General features: G+C 49.1%; 1 protein-coding gene across 3 annotated transcripts in view; it reads left to right on the top strand.

Moving 5' to 3' along the window:
- The window catches only part of POMGNT2 (protein O-linked mannose N-acetylglucosaminyltransferase 2 (beta 1,4-)), a 48462-nt gene that overhangs the window by 17766 nt on the left and 6606 nt on the right, over positions 1 to 24090 (top strand). Inside the window, exon 2 of one of the 3 annotated variants that reach the window (XM_069730044.1) lies at positions 869 to 958. The gene's annotated coding sequence lies outside the window, so the exon portion shown is untranslated. Of the gene's footprint in view, positions 1 to 442; positions 959 to 17907; positions 18019 to 24090 lie in introns of those variants that run through there. The other 2 variants (XM_069730043.1, XM_069730045.1) reach the window with 2 other exon arrangements.

A 24090-nucleotide genomic window follows, 5' to 3' on the forward strand; every position in this document is an offset into this window, starting at 1 on the left:
AACCACTCCCACCTCACTTTAAATAGTCACTTGACTCATCAGCTGATCATTGGTTATAGAGTTTTTCTCTGCAGACCAGCTAGATGTGTGGCGTTCTCCTGTGACCGTGGTATTACTGCTGTGGGAGTTCTGCTGTTTTCTCTGCTGCAGTGGAGCATAGCAGCAGAGTCTACGTTGAGTCGTTTTCTTTTTTTCTGTCCCCTGTTCATCTCTTCCCGTGTGCTACCATCTGCAGTGGTGAGACTAGCATCCATGCTGGTCAGTGCACTAGCCAGAGTACATAGAGGAGACAGTCAGGGACAAAGCACGTGATGGTGGGTGGAAGGACCCACATAGGGCGTTAGGCAAGCTTAGCGACAGGCACGGGTTTGTGTCAGGAGGGTTCTCATCCCTCGCACCTTACCATTAGGGCCTTCCTCTTCTATTTCTATCCCAAATTATTTATATGCTGTGTCGTCTGCCAGACTTACCCGTGTCCGAGGATGACACATTTTTCTTAATACAACCTTGTTCAAAATTCCCATAGACTGGCATAGACTAGAGAAGATTTTAAAAAGTGACCTCCGCTTCACAAAGCAATCACTGTGTGATTTCGCAGGTCACAACTTCATTCACATGGTGCTGGAATGGGACCAAAAATGGGGAAGACATGCTACAATATGACTATACGCATTACACTCAGGGTCGGAACCTACATTATTAGTTTATGGTGGCAAGTGGTCAGATATAATTACTGTAGAGGCCAATTAGGGAAAATTACTGCTGTTATATAATTTATTTTTTAGAATACTGTTTTACATGGGGGGACAAAAGGGAGGTCCTGTTACTGTGCAGCATGACACTGTGCCGTTTTTCTTATTTTCTTCAGCAATGAGTTCTGACTGGAAGAAGTGATGGCGGTTTGTGCCAGATGAAGAGGAAAAGCAAAGATGAAGGACTTCAAATAGTGATGTCAGTGGTAAGTCAGTGTATTGCATGTACACTTACACTATATACTATATACAGAGCTCCTGTGTATAATGTAGCTGATGGTCATAACAGCATTGTTAGTATTGTGGTTTTTATTAGTGATCAGTATTGTAATATTCAGTCACTATGTCGTAATATGTGGTTCGGTTATGGTGTGGCAGAATTTCTCCATTGTTTGTGGAATTATTTGGTCTCTATATGCTGGTAATATGTGATCTGGCCATGGTGACATGGTATTTCTCCCTTGTACAGTATGTGGGATTATTTGGTCACTATGTGGTGGTAATACGTAGCCCAGTTACCAATCATGATGTGGCCGTATTTCTCTCTGCACTGACAGTGGTTCTTCGGTGAAAACAAGTAATCACCTTTTCACAGGATAAATGATAACTTATTGATAGGAGGGGGTCCGACTGCTGGGACCCACACCGATCTGCGGAATGTGGAGCTTTTATCCCCATTAGACTGGAGCGGCATGTGAGCTTTTATCCCCATTAGACTGGAGCAGCATGTGCGAAGTGACCACTGATCAATTCATTCCCTCAGTGGCTTTTTTTTTCTGACAGCCCCAAAGAGAATGAATGAAGCTGCGGTCAGACATCCCACCTGAGGCTCCATTTTAAAATGGGGATAAAAGTGTCCTGTCAGGGATAAAACTTTCCAATTCTTCGGTGCAGTTTCCTATGGTTGAACCCAAACGATCAATAAGGCTACGTTCACATTAGCGTTGCGCGCCGCTGCGTCGGCGACGCAACGCACGACGCACGCAAAAACGCGTGCAAACGCACGCAAAAACGCTGCGTTTTGCGACGCGTGCGTCGTTTTTTGACGAAAATCGGACGCAAGAAAAATGCAACTTGTTGCATTTTCTTGCGTCCGACGCTAGCGTCAAAAACGACGCACATGTCGGAAAACGCAACGCGAAAAACGCATGCGTCCCCCATGTTAAACATAGGGGCGCATGACGCGTGCGTCGCATCTGCGTTTCCCGACGCTGCGTCGGTAAACGCTAATGTGAACGTAGCCTAAGTTGTCACCTATCCTATGGAGCCCATGGATCTGTGATAACTTGTTTTAACCAAAGAACCCCTTTAATACAAACTACCATAATTGTACATCCCAGTTATTGTGGTGCACAGTATACGTGCAGGAGCCGCCTGTGTCTTACAGTCGAAGCTCCACTATGATGGGGATAACGGCTTACAGGTATTTGCATATGGTTGTAGGGTGGGCACCTAGGGTCCATTACTCCTGTGGGGCCCAGACATCCAAGTCCGATGATGATTACACTCACATACATGATCCCTAACAAAGGGATAAAAGAATAAAAATGCCCGTATTAAAAGCAGATAAATGTCAGTGCCCAGCTGTCGGCGACCCAAGAGAGAGGACAGTGGTGTATTTCACCCCTATAGTTATTTTTCCTTTTTTTACATTTCTCAGAATTTTAGCAGCAGCCATTTACTAGCAGTCACAGTGTATCATTTCCATGATCATGTCTATTGCAAGCTGCGTACTTACTTGATAATTTATTAATGCTTTCAGCCAGTTGTCAGCCTAAAAATAATGGCTTCACATTGCTACTGTATTATTTATCAGACCACAGATCTCGTCATTTGATATGCCTTATGGTGTCTTAATTCAGCCCTTGCTGAGTGGAGAATGACTCTTATCTAATGTACAGCTTTGTGCTGGCTGTGGCCTTTATGTGCTGATACTGACAATCAATCCAAATGTGATTTTATAAAATACTGAGTGGGGGTATGGTAAACTGATCGGCTGCTGGGTAGTCGAGATCCTAATATAACAGCTAGATCCAATGACTGTCAGTGAACACACATTACTACTAATGACCACAGCTGCACTTTTGCTACAGAGGGGCAGGTGCAAGGAACGGACCTACAAATCTTCTGCAGCCACAAAAACTGCTGTGGATTTTGCTGAGGAAATACAGTGGATCTACTGCACATTTCACCCTTGCCACTGAAAAAGGATGAAATCCGGCGTGACATCAGCAGGATAAATTGACATGCTGCGGCTTTCAAATCTGCCGCAATGATCAATTCACACTGGAGATTTTCTCTGTAGTGTGTGCATGAAATTTCCAAATTTTCACTGACGATGCTTCATCTGCTAAGCTGTCATTATACAGCCACACACCCACTGTGGGTTGACATAGGACACCCACACAGGAGTTTTTCTTCTGCAGCAGATAAACAGCGATGTAGAAGGCTTCGTAATTTTTGCTGCAATGTTGTGTTCACACATCGGGACCGCAGAGCGGTTTTTTTTCATACAATCTTCCAAAACTGCTATAAAAATGCTACAGCGGCCGTGTGGCTGTATAATGACAGCTGAGCATCTCTGTACAGCGGTGATTTCAGAAAATCTAATATTTGTGTGTCAACCCAGCACATAAAGGCAAATTGGGGAGGCTGTTGTGAATTCTGTGGCTGAATTCACTTCTGTGGTCACAAGTGGTATTGCAGTCTCTGGGCTTCCTCCCTCAGGTGTTTTGGTGAGCTCGTTGGCTGCCTTGCTATTTAGCTCCACCTGAGTCTGTCTTCCTTGCTCCTTGTCAATGTTCCAGTGTTGGATCTGAGCTACTGCATCTTTCCTTGGGCCTGCTGCTCTGCTAGATAAGTGCTTCTAGTTTGTTTTCTGTTTTTTCTGTCCAGCTTGCTATTAACTTTTGCTGGAAGCTCTGAGAAGCAAAGGGGTGCACCGCCGTGCTGTTAGTTCGGCACGGTGGGTCTTTTTGCCCCTTTGCGTGGTTTTCGTTTTAGGGTTTTTTGTAGACTGCATAGTTCTCTTGCTATCCTCGCTCTGTCTAGAATATCGGGCCTCACTTTGCTGAATCTATTTCATTCCTACGTTTGTCTTTTCATCTTGCTAACAGTCATTATATGTGGGGGGCTGCCTATTCCTTTGGGGTATTTCTCTGAGGTAAGTCAGGCTTGTATTTCTATCTTCAGGCTAGTCAGCTCCTCAGGCAGTGCCGAGTTGCATAGGTAGTTGATAGGCGCAATCCACTGCTGCTTATAGTTGTGTGAGGATAGATCAGGTACTGCAGTCTACAGAGATTCCACGTCTCAGCGCTCGTCCTATTGTTTTTGGTTATTGCCAGATCTCTGTATGTGCGCTGATTACTGCACGCTGTGTTGCCTGATTGCCAGCCATAACAGGAGGCTATTCAGGATGAATGTCAGAACTGAGACATTTTTGTAGTCTTGATGTCATAAATACCTTTTATTTGAAGGCACTGAATACAGTGTGTGCTGTAGTGGTCAAAAGTTTTGGGAACCACACAAATTTTGTTTTTTTTCACAAAGTTTGCTTCTTTGGTGAATTTAGATCTTTTAATCGGATGTTTCTATGGTTATTGAAGTATAAGTAGAAGCATTTGATAAGTTTTTACACTTTTATTAACAAATACATCAAGTTTATAATTTTGCAATAAAAATGAACAGCAAAATCACTAAGAATAAAACCTGTGCTTCTTCTTTTTTGGAAATTCACTAAAAGGGAATACAAAATATATTCATCATTAGCCATAGACTGACGCTTTTGTGGCGTACACAGCACCCTTAGTCATAGTATTCATCAGAGAAAAGAACTTTACCCCCGTTTTCTGCAGTCCACATTTTCTGAAGCCCCCTTCAGACTGTACTCAGGACATCTGGAAGAATGACCTTCCAGAGAAGGAGAGACGAGTGTTGCCATGAGTCCTGCGTCATGCCAACAGATACGCATCCTGATACCATTCACACGTGGGGGCTTTTCATCCAAAGGAGTGGGCTCACTCACAATTTTGCCAAATAACACTACCAGGAATAAAGAATAATTTCTAAACATCCTCCAAGAGCAACTTCTCCCACGTATCCAGGAGCAATTTGGTGATGAACAATTATTTTCCTCGGCATGATGGAGACAATGTCACAAGGCAAAAGTGATACCAAAGTGGTTCGGTGAATAAAACATTGAAATTTGGGGTTCATGGCCTGTGGTCAATCCTAAAAAAGCAGGTGGACAAACAAACACAGAAATTATAGCACTGATTAAGCAAGAACAAGTTGTCATCAGTCAGGATTTGGTGCAGAAGCTGATATCCAGCTGCCAGGGTGAAGGGCAGAAGTCCTGAATAATAAGGGTCAAATTGAGTCTTCACATAAACTTGATATAGTCGTCAATAAAAGTTTTAAAATGTATAAAAATGCTTTTAATTGTACTTCAGTAACTTTAGAAACATCTGACTAAACTTTGTGAAAACCAACATTTGTGTCAATCTCAAAACTTTTGGCCACAATTGTACACTTATCAATACATTAGGAAATGCATACTCACGGTGAATCTACTGCTGAGGTGACACAGTCAGAGGGATAATACACAGTGACATTCAGAGACTCAAAGAAGGGGTGATTTCTCCCATCCATCCAGCCCAGACTATCACGATGACCTCTCCCAGCTGTAGACAGTTCTCCAAAGTCATCCATACACTGTGCCCCTGACTATAATAATGCCATAAACTAAGTTTTCTAAATATAATAGCTCCACACAGTGTTCTCCCGATAACACTAATCAATTTAAGAAAAAAAGCCAGTAACGCTGTTCTGCATGATTTGTGCCCAGTGACTGGACCGTTGTGCAAGCGTATCATTTCCATGGAACTCAGCACTGTAACGGAAAGAAGACGATCAATGTTATTCTTAAACTCTTATTTGATTATTGTACTGTCTGATCAAATAAAATGGCATGGACTATCTTCATTTTAGTAATGCAACATGTGTCCACTGAATATAATATTTCCCCACGCTGAGCTGCTAACATAAAATAGTCTTCTGCACTGTACCTCTTAAATACAGTGGAGGAAATAAGTATTTGATCCCTTGCTGATTTTGTAAGTTTGCCCACTGACAAAGACATGAACAGTCTGTAATTTTAAGAGTAGGTTAATTTTAACAGTGAGAGAGAGAATATCAAAAATAAAATCCAGAAAATCATATTGTATAAATTATATAAATTTATTAGCATTTTTGCAGTGAGAAATAAGTATTTGATCCCCTACAACCTAAGAGTGCTGGCTCCTACAAACCAGTTAGACGCTCCTAATCAACTCGTTACCTGCATTAAAGACAGTTGTCTTACATACGGTAGTCACCGTTATAAAAGACTCCTGTCCACAGACTCAATTAATCAGTCAGATGTAACCTCTACAACATGGGCAACACTAAAGAGCTTGCTAAGGATATCAGGGACAAGATCATAGACCTGCACAAAGCTGGAATGGGCTACAAAACTATAACACGCTGGGTGAGAAGGACCCAGTTATTTCACCGTTTTACTGTAGGAGCAGGATGGGGATTGGCAACCTGCTTCTACTGTTTCTATGATATTTTACAAATTTTGGAGAACTGGTAGGATCCTCTTCTAAAGAGAAGAACAATTTTGGCGCTGTTAAGGTATCCAATAGGTGGGTATGCATTGTCAGGACTAGAAAGGTGAAATGTGGGCAGGGAGGTGAAGGGCAGGTGAATCAGTTCCTGTTAGGCTGTGAGTCCATGTTAGTTTTGGTTAGTTGTCCGGTTGGCAAATAAGCAGCAGGGGCAGAAGGACACACGTACACGTAGGAAAAGAGGTGCACACGTAGGAAAAGAGGTGCAGAATTTTCTGCACAAAATCAGCATCTCCTGGCAGAATCCGCAGCTGCGGATTTGCCGCGGTTTTTATGCGGATTTTGTGCATTTTTTATGCGGAATTTATGCGGATTTTGTGCGGAATTTCAGCGGTTTTGGGCCACTGCGGAATTTTAACATGGAGGGGTGCAGAACCGCTGCAGATCCGCACAAAAGAGGTGACATGCACTTCTTTAAAATCCGCAGCAATTCCGCACTGATTTTTCTGCACCGTCTTCCCCATAGAATAACATTATACTGTACATTACAGTGCGGATCTGCAGCGTTTCTGGGCAGAAAAATCCGCTGCGGATCCGCAGCAAATCTGCATCGTGTGCACATAGCCTAACAGCATGGGAATACTGACACATTGTTTCATTATACGTCTATATTACAGATCAGTATTATAGATGTATAAATAGTTTGGCAGAAGCTCTAAAAAAAGACAGGCGTGCTCCTCAAAGCAGGGAAGGTAATTGTTGGCCGAAAGATGATTTCGCTGACGGCTATCTATTGTGTATGGGGGGCTTTAGTCATAGCTGCAGTAACTTGGCATGTGTCAACATTAAATAGTACCACAAACCAATACAATTGGACAGGACAAAAAAAACATTATTGACTAGATAGATACAAACACTGCGAAGACTCATTACAGTAACGAACATAGGCGACATGTTGCAATTTGCGAATATAGTGATCACAGATTATGGAAATTTATGTGGTCAAAAACGTTTTTTGTCTGCATAACCTAAATGTAGATTAGTTACTGGAATAAGTGGAGTAAAACTAATAAACTATTAATTTATGGGCTCTTAGGTGACTACCAAAGAGTCAAGGTGCGGTATTAATGATATTTGTCTTTTGCACGTGCACTTTATGTAATTTTAATTGTGTAAATAAAGTTTATTAGCGTTAAAACTTACCGTATATACTCGAGTATAAGCCGACCCGAGTATAAGCCGAGACACCTAATTTTGCCACAAAAAACTGAGAAAACTTAATGACTCGAGTATAAGCCTAGGGTGGAAAATGCAGCAGCTACCGGTAAATGTCAAAAGTAAAAATAGATATCAATAAAAGTAAAATTAATTGAGACATCAGTAGGTTAAGTGTTTTTGAATATCCATATTGAATCAGGAGCCCCATATAATGTTCCATACAGTTCATGATGGGCCCCATTAGATGGTCCATACAGACATTTGCCCCATATAATGCTGCACAAATGCTGATTATGGCCCCATAAGATGCTCCATAGAGATATTTCCCCCATATAATGCTGCACAAATGCTGATTATGGCCCCATAAGATGCTCGATAGACACATTTGCCTCGTATAATGCTCCACAAATGCTGATTATGGCCCCATAAGATGCTCCAAAGAGATATTTGCCCCATATAATGCTGCACATGGCCCCATAAGATGCTCCATAGAAATATTTACCCCATATAATGCTGCACAAATGCTGATTATGGCCCCATAAGATGCTCCATAGACTATTATGCCTCATATGCGGTTGCATAAAAAAGAAAAAAAATCACATACTCACCTCTTGTCGCTCAGGCCCCCGGCACTTGCTATATTCACCTGTCCACGTTCCACCGTCGGCGCCGCTGTCTACCGCGTCCTCTGCACTGACTGTTCAGGCAGAGGGCGGCGCGCAGACTAATGGCGTCATCGCGCCCTCTGACCTGAGCGTCACTGCAGAGGACGCGGAAGTCGGAGCGGCGCCGACGGTGGAACGCGGGACAGGTGAATATCGCGCACTGCCCCCCGTCATACTCACCTGCTCCCGGCGCGGTCCCTGCACATCCCTGGTTCTCCGGGCGCCGGCAGCTTCTTCCTGTGTTGAGCAGTCACATGGTACTGCTCATTACAGTAATGAATATGCGGCTCCACCCCTATGGAAGTGGTCGGGTCCATATTCATTACTGTAATGAGCGGTACCATGTGACCGCTCAACGCTGGAAGAAGCTGTCAGCGTCGGGAGAACCAGGGACGTGCAGGCACCACGCCAGGAGCAGGTATTATTAGACAGCTGCCGCTCCCCCTCCCCTGATGACCCCTGGGAATGACTGGAGTATAAGCCGAGAGGGGCAATTTCAGCCTAAAAAAATGGGCTGAAATTCTCGGCTTATACTCGAGTATATACGGTATTCCAGTAGCTAATCCCCATTGATTAAATTGGAATACCATCTGCTATTTATAACCTAAATGTAATAGCCCAATTTATTCAATGAGAAATACATGTGGTAATAACCCTGCTAAACAACATTCAGAAAACTCTGTTATTTAAATGCACTTTTTGCTTTTTATTTACTTAGTTACAGCAAGGTTTTTGCCCATTTTTTTCTCTTGTAGGTTTTATATGTTTTATGGTCAATGTGAACCTGCGTTTAAGTTCTGCATGCGTACCAACTCAAGTTAAATTTTTGTGTTTTAACAATCAGAAAGTGGGAATTAGTCCTACCAGTAATATTGTTTCCAGGAGTCCATCATGACAGCACCACCAGGAGGTTGTCCTTCTTATCCTTGATAGGGACAGGAACACAGAAGAGGTTAAATAGCCCCTCCCCACCTCCACCCCTCAGTGATTTTCCCAAGTACCACACCAGGATGGATGCAACTCTATTTTATTGGAATTCCTTTCTACACATGTTTACATCACATATCAGATAGGAACTCAAGTGAGGGTGTATAAGGGGTGCTGTCATAATGGACTCCTGGAAACACTATTACTGGTAGGACTAATTCCTACTTTCCAGGACGTCCCTCCTGACAGCACCTCCAGGAGAAATACCAAATAACTCTTTTTTTTTTTAGGGCGGGATTACAGCTTGGATGACTTTCCTCCCAAATGTAGTTTGTTGGTTTGCTGTAACATCTAATTTATAATGCCTACAGAAGTTATTTGATCTAGACCAAGTTGCAGCTCTGCATATTTGGTCCGTAGAAGCCGCAACGCTTTCTGCCCATGAGGCTGAGACTGCTCTCAACGAGTGCGCTTTGAGACTTTCTGGTGGGGTTTCCCTGCCAAGATATAGGCTGCCCTGATAGTTGACTTAATCCATCTAGCTAGAGTAGCTTTGGATGCCTTCTTCCGGCCATATGGATGAATAGGTTAGAGTCCACTCTCCAATTGTTTGTCATCTCTAGGTAGTGTAGAATTGTCTTTTTGACATCTAAGGCGTGAAGAGAACACTCCTTCTCATTACTATAATTTTGGCAAAATGTGGGTAGAACAATCTCTTGACTTCTACGGAAGTCAGAAACAACCTTAGGGAGAAACCCGGGATCTAGTTTAAGGATGATACAATCATCTTGAATTTTCAGGTATGGATCTTTAATGGATAAGGATTGAATCTCGCCGATACATCTCGCTGATGTTCTTGCTACTAGGAAGAGGGCCTTAGATGTTACGGCTTTTAAGTCTGCTTGATCTAGTTGTTCATATGGTTCTTTACAAAGTTCATTCAAAACCAGGTTTAGATCCCAAGGAGGTATTGTACTGCGTATTGTAGGCCTAAGTCTTTGGATGGCCTTAACAAATCTTACTATCCATGGATAGGTAGCTAACTGAAAGTCACAGAAGGAACTAAGGGCTGAAATTTGTACCTTTAACGTACTAGGTCTTAGTCCTTTATCAAACCCTGACTGGAGAAAATCTAGAATTTTAGGGATATCTGGGCCCTGAGGGACTGACACAGGAGTTGTACTCTGAACAGAACTTCTTCCATATCTTCCCGTATATTGCAGAAGTCACAGGCTTCCTACTGCTCTGGATAGTGGCAATGACTGGTTCCGAGAGGCCTTTTGACTTTAGGATCTCTTTGTCAGGATCCATGCTGTTAACTGTAGCAGATCCGGGTTTTGATGAAGTAGAGGACCTTGAGATAAAAGATCCGGTCTTGCTGGTAGATGGATTGGCTCTTCCAAGGACATCCATTTCAGTAGAGGAAACCAGCTCCTTTTGGGCCAGTATGGAACTATTAGTATTACTGATGTCTGGCTCTCCTGGATCTTCCTCAATACTCTCGGTATTACAGCCAATGGAGGAAAAGCATACGCCAGATTCATATCCCACTTCTGAGCCAGGGCGTCTATTCCTGAAGGCCTGTCCCTTTGATTTAGAGAAAAGAACCTTTCTGTTTTTGTATTTTTCTTTGAGGCGAATAGATGCACCTCCGGGAAACCCCAGCGTTGGGTTAAGTGGAAGATTTCCTGATTTAAGGACCATTCTGTGGGTCATAACTTTTGTCTGCTTAGAAAGTCAGCTCCCTGGTTTTCGGTGCCTTTTAGGTGAACTGCTGTTACTGATTTGACTGTGAACTCTGCCAAGGAGAATATTGTATCTGACAGGTCCTATAAATGATGATGTTTTGGACCTCCTTGGTGAAGTAGGAAGGCTACTGTTGTTGAATTGTCTGAGAAAATACAGATGTGTTGGTCCTTTAACTTTTCCTGATATGTCTTAAAGGCTTCCCAGACAGCTCTGAGCTTTCTGTAATTTGAAGACCTGCTTCGTATTGACACGGCCCAAGTTCCTTGAGAGTATTCTTCCTCCATGTGGGCTCCCCAGCCTTTGAGACTTGCATCCGTGGTGATGTTCACATATGGAGATGTTCTCCAAGGTCTTCCTTTCTCGTTTTTTTGGTATGGTCCACCATGACAGCGATCTTTTTGCGTCTCTGGACAGACGCACTTTGTTGTCCAGGGTTGTGTTCCTGCCGTCCCAAAGTGAAAGAACTTCCTGCTGCAGGGGTCTTGAGTGATACTGACTCCATTGAACGCTGGAAATGCATGATGTCATTAACCCCAGCACCCGCATGGCCTTCCTTATGGAGGTCTGTTTTTGCTTTTGCAATATTTGAATCTCTCTTTTGAATGATTCTTGCTTGTGTAGCAGGAGGTACGTATGTTCCTGAGCTGAGTCTAGGATCACTCCAAGAAATAACTTCCTTGTCTCGGGTTGGAAGTTTGATTTTTTTTAGATTTATTAGCCATCCTAGGCTTTTTAGAACAGACATTGTCATGGTTAAGTTCTTCTCCATCTGTTGAGAGGAGTCTGCTATAAGCAGGATGTCGTCCAGATAAGGGACGATCAGGATCTCTTTTTCTCTCAAAAAGGCCATCACATCTGCCATAAATTTGGTGAAGATTCTGGGAGCAGACGAAAGGCCGAACGGCAGGCACGTGAACTGAAAGTGTAGAATGTGATCCCCGCCTTTTATAGCAAATCTGAGATATTGTTGGTGTGAGGCGTAGATGGGAACCTGGTAGTAAGCACTTTTTAGGTCTAAAGTGCTCATTACTGATCCTTCCTGGATTAGAGGTATTACGGATTTGAGGGACTCCATCTTGAACTGTTTGTAAGTTACCGACAGATTTAGTGGTTTTAGATTTATGATGGTACGGTATTCTCCACTTGGCTTCTTTATGGAGAATAGGCTTGAATAGTGTCCATTGAACCTCTGAGAGTGGGGTACCGGAATGATGGCTCTTATTTGGATAAGTTCCTGAATATCTTTTAGAAGTCTCTGGTGAACTATCGAGGACTGAGTCTGAGTCAGACAAAATCTTCTGGGGGGTAACTGGCTGAATTCTATTCTGTACCCCCGTTCTATTGTACTTAAGATCCAAGAATTTTGAGTGATCTTCTGTCAGCCCTGTAAGAAGTACTGGAGTCTTCCACACACTAAGCTGGCGTCATTGTCTGTTGGTTCTTGGCTTCTGATCCTGAAAGGTACCTCTACCCCCTTTTGGGTAGCTCCATCTTCCGCCTTTTCCTTTCCCTCTATAGTCCTGTCTGGGATGGGAACGAGTCCTACGAAAGGACGGTGGATTTTTCGGATTTTCCTCAGGAAAGCCTTTCTTCTTGTCTGCTGCTTTTTCAAGCAGTTTGTCCAATACTGGACCAAAAACATGAAGGCCAGAGAAGGGTATTGAACACAGCTTGTTCTTTGACTGTGTATCGCCAGACCATGACCTGAGCCATAGAGCTCTTCTTGCAGCGTTAGATAAAGCTTTGTTCCTTGCTGCGAACCGAACTGATTCCGCCGAAGCATCGGCCATAAAGTCAGTCGCCATCTTTAATAACGGTAAAGATTTTAGGATTTCCTCTCTGGGAGTTTGATTGTTAATTTGTGTTTCTAATTTTTCTACCCACAGAGACATTGACCTGGCGACTGAGGTCGCCGCGATATTAGTCTTTATGATAGCTGATAATGCTTCCCAGGCCTTTTTGAGATCTTCTGATCTTTTGTCCATAGGGTCTTTGAGACCAGAGGAATCTTCAAATGATATGGCGGTCTTTTTTGAGACCTTGGCCACTGGTATATCCACTTTAGGTACAGATTCCCATACTTTGGTCTTGTCTGGATCAAAAGGGAGTCGGTATCTAAAATCTCTTGGGACTACTAGCTTCTTTCCGACATCCTCCCATTCTTCCAGGATCATTTCTGTTATATGGTGATTCACCGGAAACACCATTTCTGCGAGCTCTGAGCCCGCCAAACATCTCATCTTGGACCGTATGTGGTTCTGTGGTCTCTTCCACCTTCATGGTGTTTCTAGGAGTATGTCCGTGTTTTCAGAAGAGAACAGATATCTCTTTCTTTCTTCTGGGAGGATGGCTGAAGAACATTCACCTTCCACAGAATCGGATATAGAGTAAGTTGAAAGCTCACCCTCTTCTGAGCTAGGGTCCTGCTCCCACCTGGGCCTTTTAGGATGGGGGGATTCAACCAGCATCAGAGCTGATACCGTGGACTGTACCTCCTCTCTAATCATAGTTTTAATACTATCTAGAAAGGAGGACTGCTCCTTTTTAAGTAGTCCCGACATATAGCCGTCACACAATTTCTTAGAATGTCCTTCTGGACGTCTGTTAGAACATAGTGGACATCTATTCGTCTTGCGTTTAGGAACTGCCGTTGCACATTTGAGCGCTTCCTTATCCTGCAATAGAGATATAAGAACGCCCTATAGCTCGTGTGTGATTAATGCTGTGAAATAAACCCCATTATGTATAACTTACATGTTCTGGGACAAGCTCTGAGGACTGAATGTCTGCACGACCTGCACCTTCCATGTTCCTAGGACAAGTGTGCTGTCAGATGTTTGTGTTGCGCTGAACCGCAGGCAGGAATTCCTCCCCCCGGCCCCACTACCATCCCACGAGGCCGTGCTTATTCGGCGTCCCCGCCGGAAGCAACGAGGGCCGGAACTCCGCCCCCGGAAGTCGTCACCGGAAACGGAAGTCGACGCTGGCGCTGATTACGCGTCGCGCCAGGAGTGTGATCACCGCCGGCGTGTGCCGGGTACACAGGTTCAGGCGCAGAGCCCTCTGGAGAGGGTGCGACGAAGATGGGAGCACACAGCTCGACCTGCGCTGAGGGACCTCCCTCAGTGTCAGCGCTTTCTGCGGAGTCTGCCGCTGGAGCAAGCCTCCGCTGCTCAGAGCCCTCTGGAGTGGGATGAAGCTACCCGGGAGCCCTGCTTGACCGGCTGTCTTGGAATCTTCGGCACGGTAAGCTGCACCAAACTCTTCTGCATCTGTCCCTGATAGGGACAGGAAAAACACTGAAGGGTGGAGGTGGGGAGGGGCTATTTAACCTCTTCTGTGTTCCTGTCCCTATCAAGGATAAGAAGGACAACCTCCTGGTGCTGTCAGGAGGGACGTCCTGGAAAACATGGTTCAGGCCGCATTGTACACTCGCCTCAGCTCTGTCCCTGCCTCCTGATTTTGTGCATGGGGCTGCACTGACTGTGACATTGTGCACTGACCTCAGCTCTGTCCCTCCCTCCTGGTATTGTGCATGGGGCTGCACTGACATTGTACACTGACCTCAGCTCTGTCCCTGCCTCAAGGTATTGTGCATGGGGCTGCACTGACATTGTACACTGACCTCAGCTCTGTCCCTGCCTCCTGGTATTGTGCATGAGGCTGCACTGACATTGTACACTGACCTCAGCTCTGTTCCTGCCTCCTGGTATTGTGCATGGGGCTGCACTGACATTGTACACTGACCTCAGCTCTGTCCCTGCCTCCTGGTATCGTGCATGGGGCTGCACTGACATTGTACACTGACCTCAGCTCTGTCCCTGCCTCATGGTATTGTGCATGGGGCTGCACTGACATTGTACACTGACCTCAGCTCTGTCCCTGCCTCATGGTATTGTGCATGGGGCTGCACTGACATTGTGCATGGGGCTGCACTGACATTGTACACTGACCTCAGCTCTGTCCCTGCCTCCTGGTTTTGTGCATTGGGCTGCAGTGACCTCAGCTCTGTCCCTGATCGCCATCTTGCCAAGGCGTCCTGCTTCCTTTGCCTGGATTCTGACCAGGGCCTAGTCCTTGAGTTGGCACCTCTACAGATTTCTCCAAGCTCTGATACATTCTTTAATTCCTGACCTCTGGCTTCCCATGAGGATATTTCAGCATTAACCTCGCCTCCTCCTGGCTGCCTACCTTCCTCTTTATGAATTCTGGCCTCCTCCTGATGTCTCACAGCTGCCAGTCAAGACTATTCCGGGATTCTGAAGATTTCCTATAGCAAAGTCCAGACCCTGGCATAGGTTAGCAGGTGAACACTAGGGAGTTCCTTCCCTGCCCCATGTTTAGACAGTGACAATCAAACTAAAGCGTTAACCCTCTATTGACCAAGGAATGTATCATTATTTCTCCGCCGACACAGCGGTATGAGCAGGGTCAGAACATACAGTATCTCCACATTCTTAGCAGTCCGTTCTATCAAAATACAAAATCAATTACATTGCCGTCTGGTAAATGGTGTAAAGAGAAAAATCTGTTTTGTTTTGTTTTTTCAAAACTTTTGTCCTAAATAGATATAAATAAAACCGTCCGCTCACAACGAAAAATGCCAAACCTCACGCAGCTCCATAGAGGGGAAAATAAAGATGTTACAGGAAAATCTCGGAAAATCAATTTTGTTTTTTTCAATCTTCCAAATTTTGTGGGAAAATGTAAAAGTAAAAAAATATCTCTGTAATCGCACTGACCCAGAGAATCAGTGTTACCGGTGTGAATAGCGGCGAAACAAGACCCCAAAAATGACATTGTGCCCCACTCGGGACTCTCCTCCATTTCCCAGGACACTAAGGCTATATTCACACTTTGCGGATTTTGCTGCGGATCCGCAGCGGATTTGACCGCTGCGGATCCGCAGCAGTTTCCCATGAGTTTACATTTCAATGTAAACCTATGGGAAACAAAAAACGCTGTGCACATGCTGCAGAAAAATCCGCGCGGAAACGCTGCGGATTACATTCCGCAGCATGTCACTTCTTTTCTGCGGATTTTCAGCTGCTCCAATAGAAAACTGCAGTTGAAAATCCGCAGAAGAAAACGCAGTAAAAACCGCGATAAATCCGCAGTAAAAACCGCGATGGGTTTTCACTGCGGATTTTGCAATTCCGCTGCGGAAAAATCCGCAGTGGAATCTGCAAAGTGTGCACATAGCCTGAGTGGTTCACGGCCACGGGCGGAAAACTAATATGTATGTTTATTGGATGCAGAGGAAAGATGCAAATAAAATCAGGGCGGCCATTATCTCCACTAGTCCTCCCTGTATGTACACCTTACTCCAGGCTGCCGTAAATCCTCCAGGACACCCGGCACTGACCGTCTGCAGCCTGCACAGGGGTGACACCAGGCACTGACCGTCTGCAGCCTGCACACGGGTGACACCAGGCACTGACCGTCTGCAGCCTGCACAGGGGTGACACCAGGCACTGACCGTCTGCAGCCTGCACAGGGGTGACACCAGGCAGTGACCGTCTGCAGCCTGCACAGGGGTGACACCCGGCACTGACCGTCTGCAGCCTGCACAGGGGTGACACCCGGCACTGACCGTCTGCAGCCTGCACAGGGGTGACATCCGGCACTGACCGTCTGCAGCCTGCACAGGGGTGACACCCGGCACTGACCGTCTGCAGCCTGCACAGGGGTGACACCCGGCACTGACCGTCTGCAGCCAGCACAGGGGTGACACCCGGCACTGACCGTCTGCAGCCAGCACAGGGGTGACACCCGGCACTGACCGTCTGCAGCCTGCACAGGGGTGACACCCGGCACTGACCGTCTGCAGCCAGCACAGGGGTGACACCCGGCACTGACCGTCTGCAGCCTGCACAGGGGTGACACCCGGCACTGACCGTCTGCAGCCTGCACAGGGGTGACACCCGGCACTGACCGTCTGCAGCCTGCACAGGGGTGACACCCGGCACTGACCGTCTGCAGCCTGCACAGGGGTGACACCCGGCACTGACCGTCTGCAGCCTGCACAGGGGTGACACCCGGCACTGACCGTCTGCAGCCTACACAGGGGTGACACCCGGCACTGACCGTCTGCAGCCAGCACAGGGGTGACACCCGGCACTGACCGTCTGCAGCCAGCACAGGGGTGACACCCGGCACTGACCGTCTGCAGCCTGCACAGGGGTGACACCCGGCACTGACCGTCTGCAGCCTGCACAGGGGTGACACCCGGCACTGACCGTCTGCAGCCTGCACAGGGGTGACACCCGGCACTGACCGTCTGCAGCCTACACAGGGGTGACACCCGGCACTGACCGTCTGCAGCCAGCACAGGGGTGACACCCGGCACTGACCGTCTGCAGCCTACACAGGGGTGACACCCGGCACTGACCGTCTGCAGCCAGCACAGGGGTGACACCCGGCACTGACCGTCTGCAGCCTGCACAGGGGTGACACCCGGCACTGACCGTCTGCAGCCAGCACAGGGGTGACACCCGGCACTGACCGTCTGCAGCCTGCACAGGGGTGACACCCGGCACTGACCGTCTGCAGCCTGCACAGGGGTGACACCCGGCACTGACCGTCTGCAGCCTACACAGGGGTGACACCCGGCACTGACCGTCTGCAGCCAGCACAGGGGTGACACCCGGCACTGACCGTCTGCAGCCTGCACAGGGGTGACACCCGGCACTGACCGTCTGCAGCCAGCACAGGGGTGACACCCGGCACTGACCGTCTGCAGCCTGCACAGGGGTGACACCCGGCACCGACCGTCTGCAGCCAGCACAGGGGTGACACCCGGCACCGACCGTCTGCAGCCAGCACAGGGGTGACACCCGGCACTGACCGTCTGCAGCCTGCACAGGGGTGACACCCGGCACTGACCGTCTGCAGCCAGCACAGCACGGGGACTAAGCGCACTCCCCTCCAGCAGCACCAGCAGGAGCCTGACTCCTCCCACACACGTGACTGATCACATGGTTATGGCATCATTGAAGGTCCTTAAGCGTTAGGCGCTTGCGTGTGGCATCATCAGAGGTCTTTCAGTCGCTACAAGCTGCAGCTGAGGAGGCCTGTGTGACCGCGGCCCCATCACAGGTAATAACAGTGTAATAACATCATGAGCCTCAGAGACCATCGGTGCTGACACGTGACACACGGAGACTGGAGACAGCTGGAGCCTCCTGCACATATGTACAGATCACATGGTCGTGACGTCATCAAAGGTCCTGTAACTTATCGTGATGCACCGTCTGATGTCATCAAGGACCTTTAACCCATTATGACCCTGCACCTCTAGTAGCTACCGATAATCATGAGTGCTCGCTGCAGTGCCCGGTGCTCCCAGTGCAGCTGTCGTGTGGCAGCATTCTCATTACCGCATGTGTCCTATATAAAGGACTCGTAAAGGGTAAAGTATGCGCCATAATTAACACTCGGGTCACATGTCGCAGCCGTGCAGTTATTCGATATGTTATTTACCTGTGAAGCCTTTTGAATGGCAGTAATTCATAGAATATGCAGGCGCGCTATAAGCGAGGTTTACTGGGCGCGCTGTACCCGAGGTTTACTGGGCGCCCTGTACCCGAGGTTTACTGGGCGCCCTGTACCCGAGGTTTACTGGGCGCGCTGTACCCGAGGTTTACTGGGCGCCCTGTACCCGAGGTTTACTGGGCGCCCTGTACCCGAGGTTTACTGGGCGCGCTATACCCGAGGTTTACTGGGCGCCCTGTACCCGAGGTTTACTGGGCGCGCTGTACCCGAGGTTTACTGGGCACCCTGTACCCGAGGTTTACTGGGCGCGCTATACCCGAGGTTTACTGGGCGCCCTGTACCCGAGGTTTACTGGGCGCCCTGTACCCGAGGTTTACTGGGCGCCCTGTACCCGAGGTTTACTGGGCGCCCTGTACCCGAGGTTTACTGGGCGCCCTGTACCCGAGGTTTACTGGGCGCGCTGTACCCGAGGTTTACTGGGCGCCCTGTACCCGAGGTTTACTGGGCGCCCTGTACCCGAGGTTTACTGGGCGCGCTGTACCCGAGGTTTACTGGGCGCCCTGTACCCGAGGTTTACTGGGCGCCCTGTACCCGAGGTTTACTGGGCGCGCTGTACCCGAGGTTTACTGGGCGCCCTGTACCCGAGGTTTACTGGGCGCGCTGTACCCGAGGTTTACTGGGCGCGCTGTACCCGAGGTTTACTGGGCGCCCTGTACCCGAGGTTTACTGGGCGCCCTGTACCCGAGGTTTACTGGGCGCCCTGTACCCGAGGTTTTTCTGGGCGCGCTGTACCCGAGGTTTACTGGGCGCCCTGTACCCGAGGTTTACTGGGCGCCCTGTACCCGAGGTTTACTGGGCGCGCTGTACCCGAGGTTTACTGGGCGCCCTGTACCCGAGGTTTACTGGGCGCCCTGTACCCGAGGTTTACTGGGCGCGTTGTACCCGAGGTTTACTGGGCGCGCTGTACCCGAGGTTTACTGGGCGCCCTGTACCCGAGGTTTACTGGGCGCCCTGTACCCGAGGTTTACTGGGCGCCCTGTACCCGAGGTTTACTGGGCGCCCTGTACCCGAGGTTTACTGGGCGCCCTGTACCCGAGGTTTACTGGGCGCCCTGTACCCGAGGTTTTTCTGGGCGCGCTGTACCCGAGGTTTACTGGGCGCCCTGTACCCGAGGTTTACTGGGCGCCCTGTACCCGAGGTTTACTGGGCGCCCTGTACCCGAGGTTTACTGGGCGCGCTGTACCCGAGGTTTACTGGGCGCCCTGTACCCGAGGTTTACTGGGCGCCCTGTACCCGAGGTTTACTGGGCGCGTTGTACCCGAGGTTTACTGGGCGCGCTGTACCCGAGGTTTACTGGGCGCCCTGTACCCGAGGTTTACTGGGCGCCCTGTACCCGAGGTTTACTGGGCGCCCTGTACCCGAGGTTTACTGGGCGCCCTGTACCCGAGGTTTACTGGGCGCGCTGTACCCGAGGTTTACTGGGCGCCCTGTACCCGAGGTTTACTGGGCGCCCTGTACCCGAGGTTTACTGGGCTCCCTGTAACCGAGGTTTACTGGGCGCGCTGTACCCGAGGTTTACTGGGCGCGCTGTACCCGAGGTTTACTGGGCTCCCTATACCCGAGGTTTACTGGGCTCCCTATACCCGAGGTTTACTGGGTGCGCTGTACCCGAGGTTTACTGGGCGCGCTGTACCCGAGGTTTACTGGGCGCCCTGTACCCGAGGTTTACTGGGCTCCCTATACCCGAGGTTTACTGGGCGCGCTGTACCCGAGGTTTACTGGGCGCGCTGTACCCGAGGTTTACTGGGCGCGCTGTACCCGAGGTTTACTGGGCGCGTTGTACCCGAGGTTTACTGGGCGCGCTGTACCCGAGGTTTACTGGGCGCCCTGTACCCGAGGTTTACTGGGCGCGCTGTACCCGAGGTTTACTGGGCGCGCTGTACCCGAGGTTTACTGGGCGCGCTGTACCCGAGGTTTACTGGGCGCGCTGTACCCGAGGTTTACTGGGCGCGTTGTACCCGAGGTTTACTGGGCGCGCTGTACCCGAGGTTTACTGGGCGCGCTGTACCCGTGGTTTACTGGGCGCCCTGTACCCGAGGTTTACTGGGGGCGCTGTACTCGAGGTTTACTGGGCGCGTTGTACCCGAGGTTTACTGGGCGCGCTGTACCCGAGGTTTACTGGGCGCGCTGTACCCGAGGTTTACTGGGCGCGTTGTACCCGAGGTTTACTGGGCGCGCTGTACCCGAGGTTTACTGGGCGCGCTGTACCCGAGGTTTACTGGGCGCCCTGTACCCGAGGTTTACTGGGCGCCCTGTACCCGAGGTTTACTGGGCTCCCTATAACCGAGGTTTACTGGGCGCGCTGTACCCGAGGTTTACTGGGCGCGCTGTACCCGAGGTTTACTGGGCTCCCTATACCCGAGGTTTACTGGGCTCCCTATACCCGAGGTTTACTGGGTGCGCTGTACCCGAGGTTTACTGGGCGCGCTGTACCCGAGGTTTACTGGGCGCCCTGTACCCGAGGTTTACTGGGCTCCCTATACCCGAGGTTTACTGGGCGCGCTGTACCCGAGGTTTACTGGGCGCGCTGTACCCGAGGTTTACTGGGCTCCCTATACCCGAGGTTTACTGGGCTCCCTATACCCGAGGTTTACTGGGTGCGCTGTACCCGAGGTTTACTGGGCGCGCTGTACCCGAGGTTTACTGGGCGCCCTGTACCCGAGGTTTACTGGGCTCCCTATACCCGAGGTTTACTGGGCGCGCTGTACCCGAGGTTTACTGGGCGCGCTGTACCCGAGGTTTACTGGGCGCGCTGTACCCGAGGTTTACTGGGCGCGTTGTACCCGAGGTTTACTGGGCGCGCTGTACCCGAGGTTTACTGGGCGCCCTGTACCCGAGGTTTACTGGGCGCGCTGTACCCGAGGTTTACTGGGCGCCCTGTACCCGAGGTTTACTGGGCGCCCTGTACCCGAGGTTTACTGGGCGCGCTGTACCCGAGGTTTACTGGGCGCCCTGTACCCGAGGTTTACTGGGCGCCCTGTACCCGAGGATTACTGGGCGCCCTGTACTCGAGGTTTACTGGGCGCGCTGTACTCGAGGTTTACTGGGCGCGCTGTACCCGAGGTTTACTGGGCGCGCTGTACCCGAGGTTTACTGGGCGCGCTGTACCCGAGGTTTACTGGGCGCCCTGTACCCGAGGTTTACTGGGCTCCCTGTACCCGAGGTTTACTGGGCGCGCTGTACCCGAGGTTTACTGATCAACACTTTTTTGAGCGGGCACCCTCCAAATGTTAGGGTACAAAAGGGGATCACCATATGCATACCAGACAACAGTAGCAGCAAACAAGAGCAAGCGTATGCATGAAAATAGGGATCATCACAATATAACTAAGAGTAACAAAAGCCTTTATTCAGAGAACAACATACACAAAGACATTTAAAAACATAGATAGGAATAATGGGTCCACCATAATAACAGATAAATGCTGACAAAAATATGCACCTTACACAGCTAATTCGAATACTCTATCACCATTAAGCATAAACAACAACTGATCCTGATAGCCTACATAATGCAAATGTGCGCACTGTATAAATCACTGCTCCAAAGTACCGGGCAGTCGGATTGGTACACATGGGCCACTGAGTAGCGTGGTCCCACAAACACACGGTCTCTAGGTGGGGATATGGTAAAGAAACATCAGTCCTCAATGGTTACCACCAATTCACCCTCCTCATCAATCCTAGGGTGTCTCTTACCCAGCCCAGTGCAAACACCTATAAAGACGGTCCTAAACTGGCAGGCATATCAGGTCAGTGGATCTGTGTGGGTGCCAAGACCCACGCGTATTGACGCTCAAGGCGTCTTTCTCAAGGTCAGTGTGATAATACTCACGTTGTTCCCAGGTATTTATAATCACAAATAATATCAAAAGCACCTACCGGCTGTGCAGGGGCATAGCGGCGCCGGTGATTCAGCCCGGCGTGGTAGTAGGTTCACTGCGCAGGCGCTGGGAAAAGTCCCAAGGGGCTGTTCGCAGTAGTCCGGGCATGCGCAGAGCGGCTACGTCTTAGGTCTGGTAACCATAGGAACCGCCAGCATTAATCATGTTAGTGGCATCCGTAGGTAATAATACAAAGGTCCGACAGCGCCGGTGCGGCACTCGGACATAAGAGCAACTAAGTCCAACAAGCCTAGGGGGATTTTTACATATCCCTCGTCGTCGTGAACCGCGCATGCGCCCGATAGGGGAGCTTCCACCCCCATTCACAGGTACCCGAGGTTTACTGGGCGCACTGTACCCGAGGTTTACTGGGCTCACTATACCCGAGGTTTACTGGGCGCGCTGTACCCGAGGTTTACTGGGCGCGCTGTACTCGAGGTTTACTGGGCGCACTGTACCCAAGGTTTACTGGGCGCACTGTACCCGAGGTTTACTGGGCACGCTGTACCCGAGGCTTACTGGGCGCACTGTACCCATGGTTTACTGGGCACGCTGTACCCGAGGCTTACTGGGCGCACTGTACCCGTGGTTTACTGGGCGCACTGTACCCGTGGTTTACTGGGCGCACTGTACCCGTGGTTTACTGGGCTCACTGTACCCGTGGTTTACTGGGCTCACTGTAACCGAGGTTTACTGGGCTCACTGTACCCGTGGTTTACTGGGCGCGCTGTACCCGAGGTTTACTGGGCGTGCTGTACCCGAGGTTTACTGGGCGCACTGTACCTGAGGTTTACTGGGCATGCTGTACCCGAGGCTTACTGGGCGCGCTGTACCCGTGGTTTACTGGGCGCACTGTACCTGTGGTTTACTGGGCTCACTGTACCCAAGGTTTACTGGGCGCACTGTACCCGAGGTTTACTGGGCGCACTGTACCTGAGGTTTACTGGGCATGCTGTACCCGAGGTTTACTGGGCGCGCTGTACCCGTGGTTTACTGGGCGCAATGTACCCCAAGGTTTTCTGGGTGTGCTGTACCCGCGGTTTACTGGGCGCCCTGTACCCGAGGTTTAATGGGTGCCCTGTACCCAAGGTTTACTGGGCGCACTGTACCCGAGGTTTACTGGTTGCACTGTACTCGAGGTTCACTGCCCATATTTCAGATGTAAGTGTTTATCCCCTTCATATGTACTGAACTCTAGATCCCCGTATTTATCCATCCAGAGGCCTCGTTATGCCAAGACATTACATAGACTGCCAAGGAGAGTATTGGGCACTGGAGGAAATAAACACTTAGGGTCTCATTACATTATGTAGCCGTTGGCCACGAGTACATTCGGCTAACCATAACATTTCCCCACTCCCCTATAGAGATACGGCGGGTTTGGGTGACATTAATGATTATGGGGGCCTTTATTATAATTTTCTCTCACAAATAGTAGGTGATCGATGGTGGTCCTAACACCAGGAATATCGGTGATACTCCAGGTTCTTGCATTTACATTCTCTAAACATATTAACTGCTAGACTATTCCTTAGGCCTCCTTCACATGTCCGTGCTTTGTCATTTCTTTATCCATACCGGAAAGAGACTGATGGTAAAAACAGACTCAAGGATGGAAAACACTGATAACACCAGTACCGTTTTTTCATGTACGTGTTTTATATGGATGTGTGAAGGAGGCTTTAAAGGGGAATTCCCACAATAGTAAGATATCTCATTTCCATAGGAGAGG

The sequence above is a fragment of the Ranitomeya imitator genome, chromosome 6, assembly GCF_032444005.1.
Source record: "Ranitomeya imitator isolate aRanImi1 chromosome 6, aRanImi1.pri, whole genome shotgun sequence".
NCBI lineage: Eukaryota > Metazoa > Chordata > Amphibia > Anura > Dendrobatidae > Ranitomeya > Ranitomeya imitator.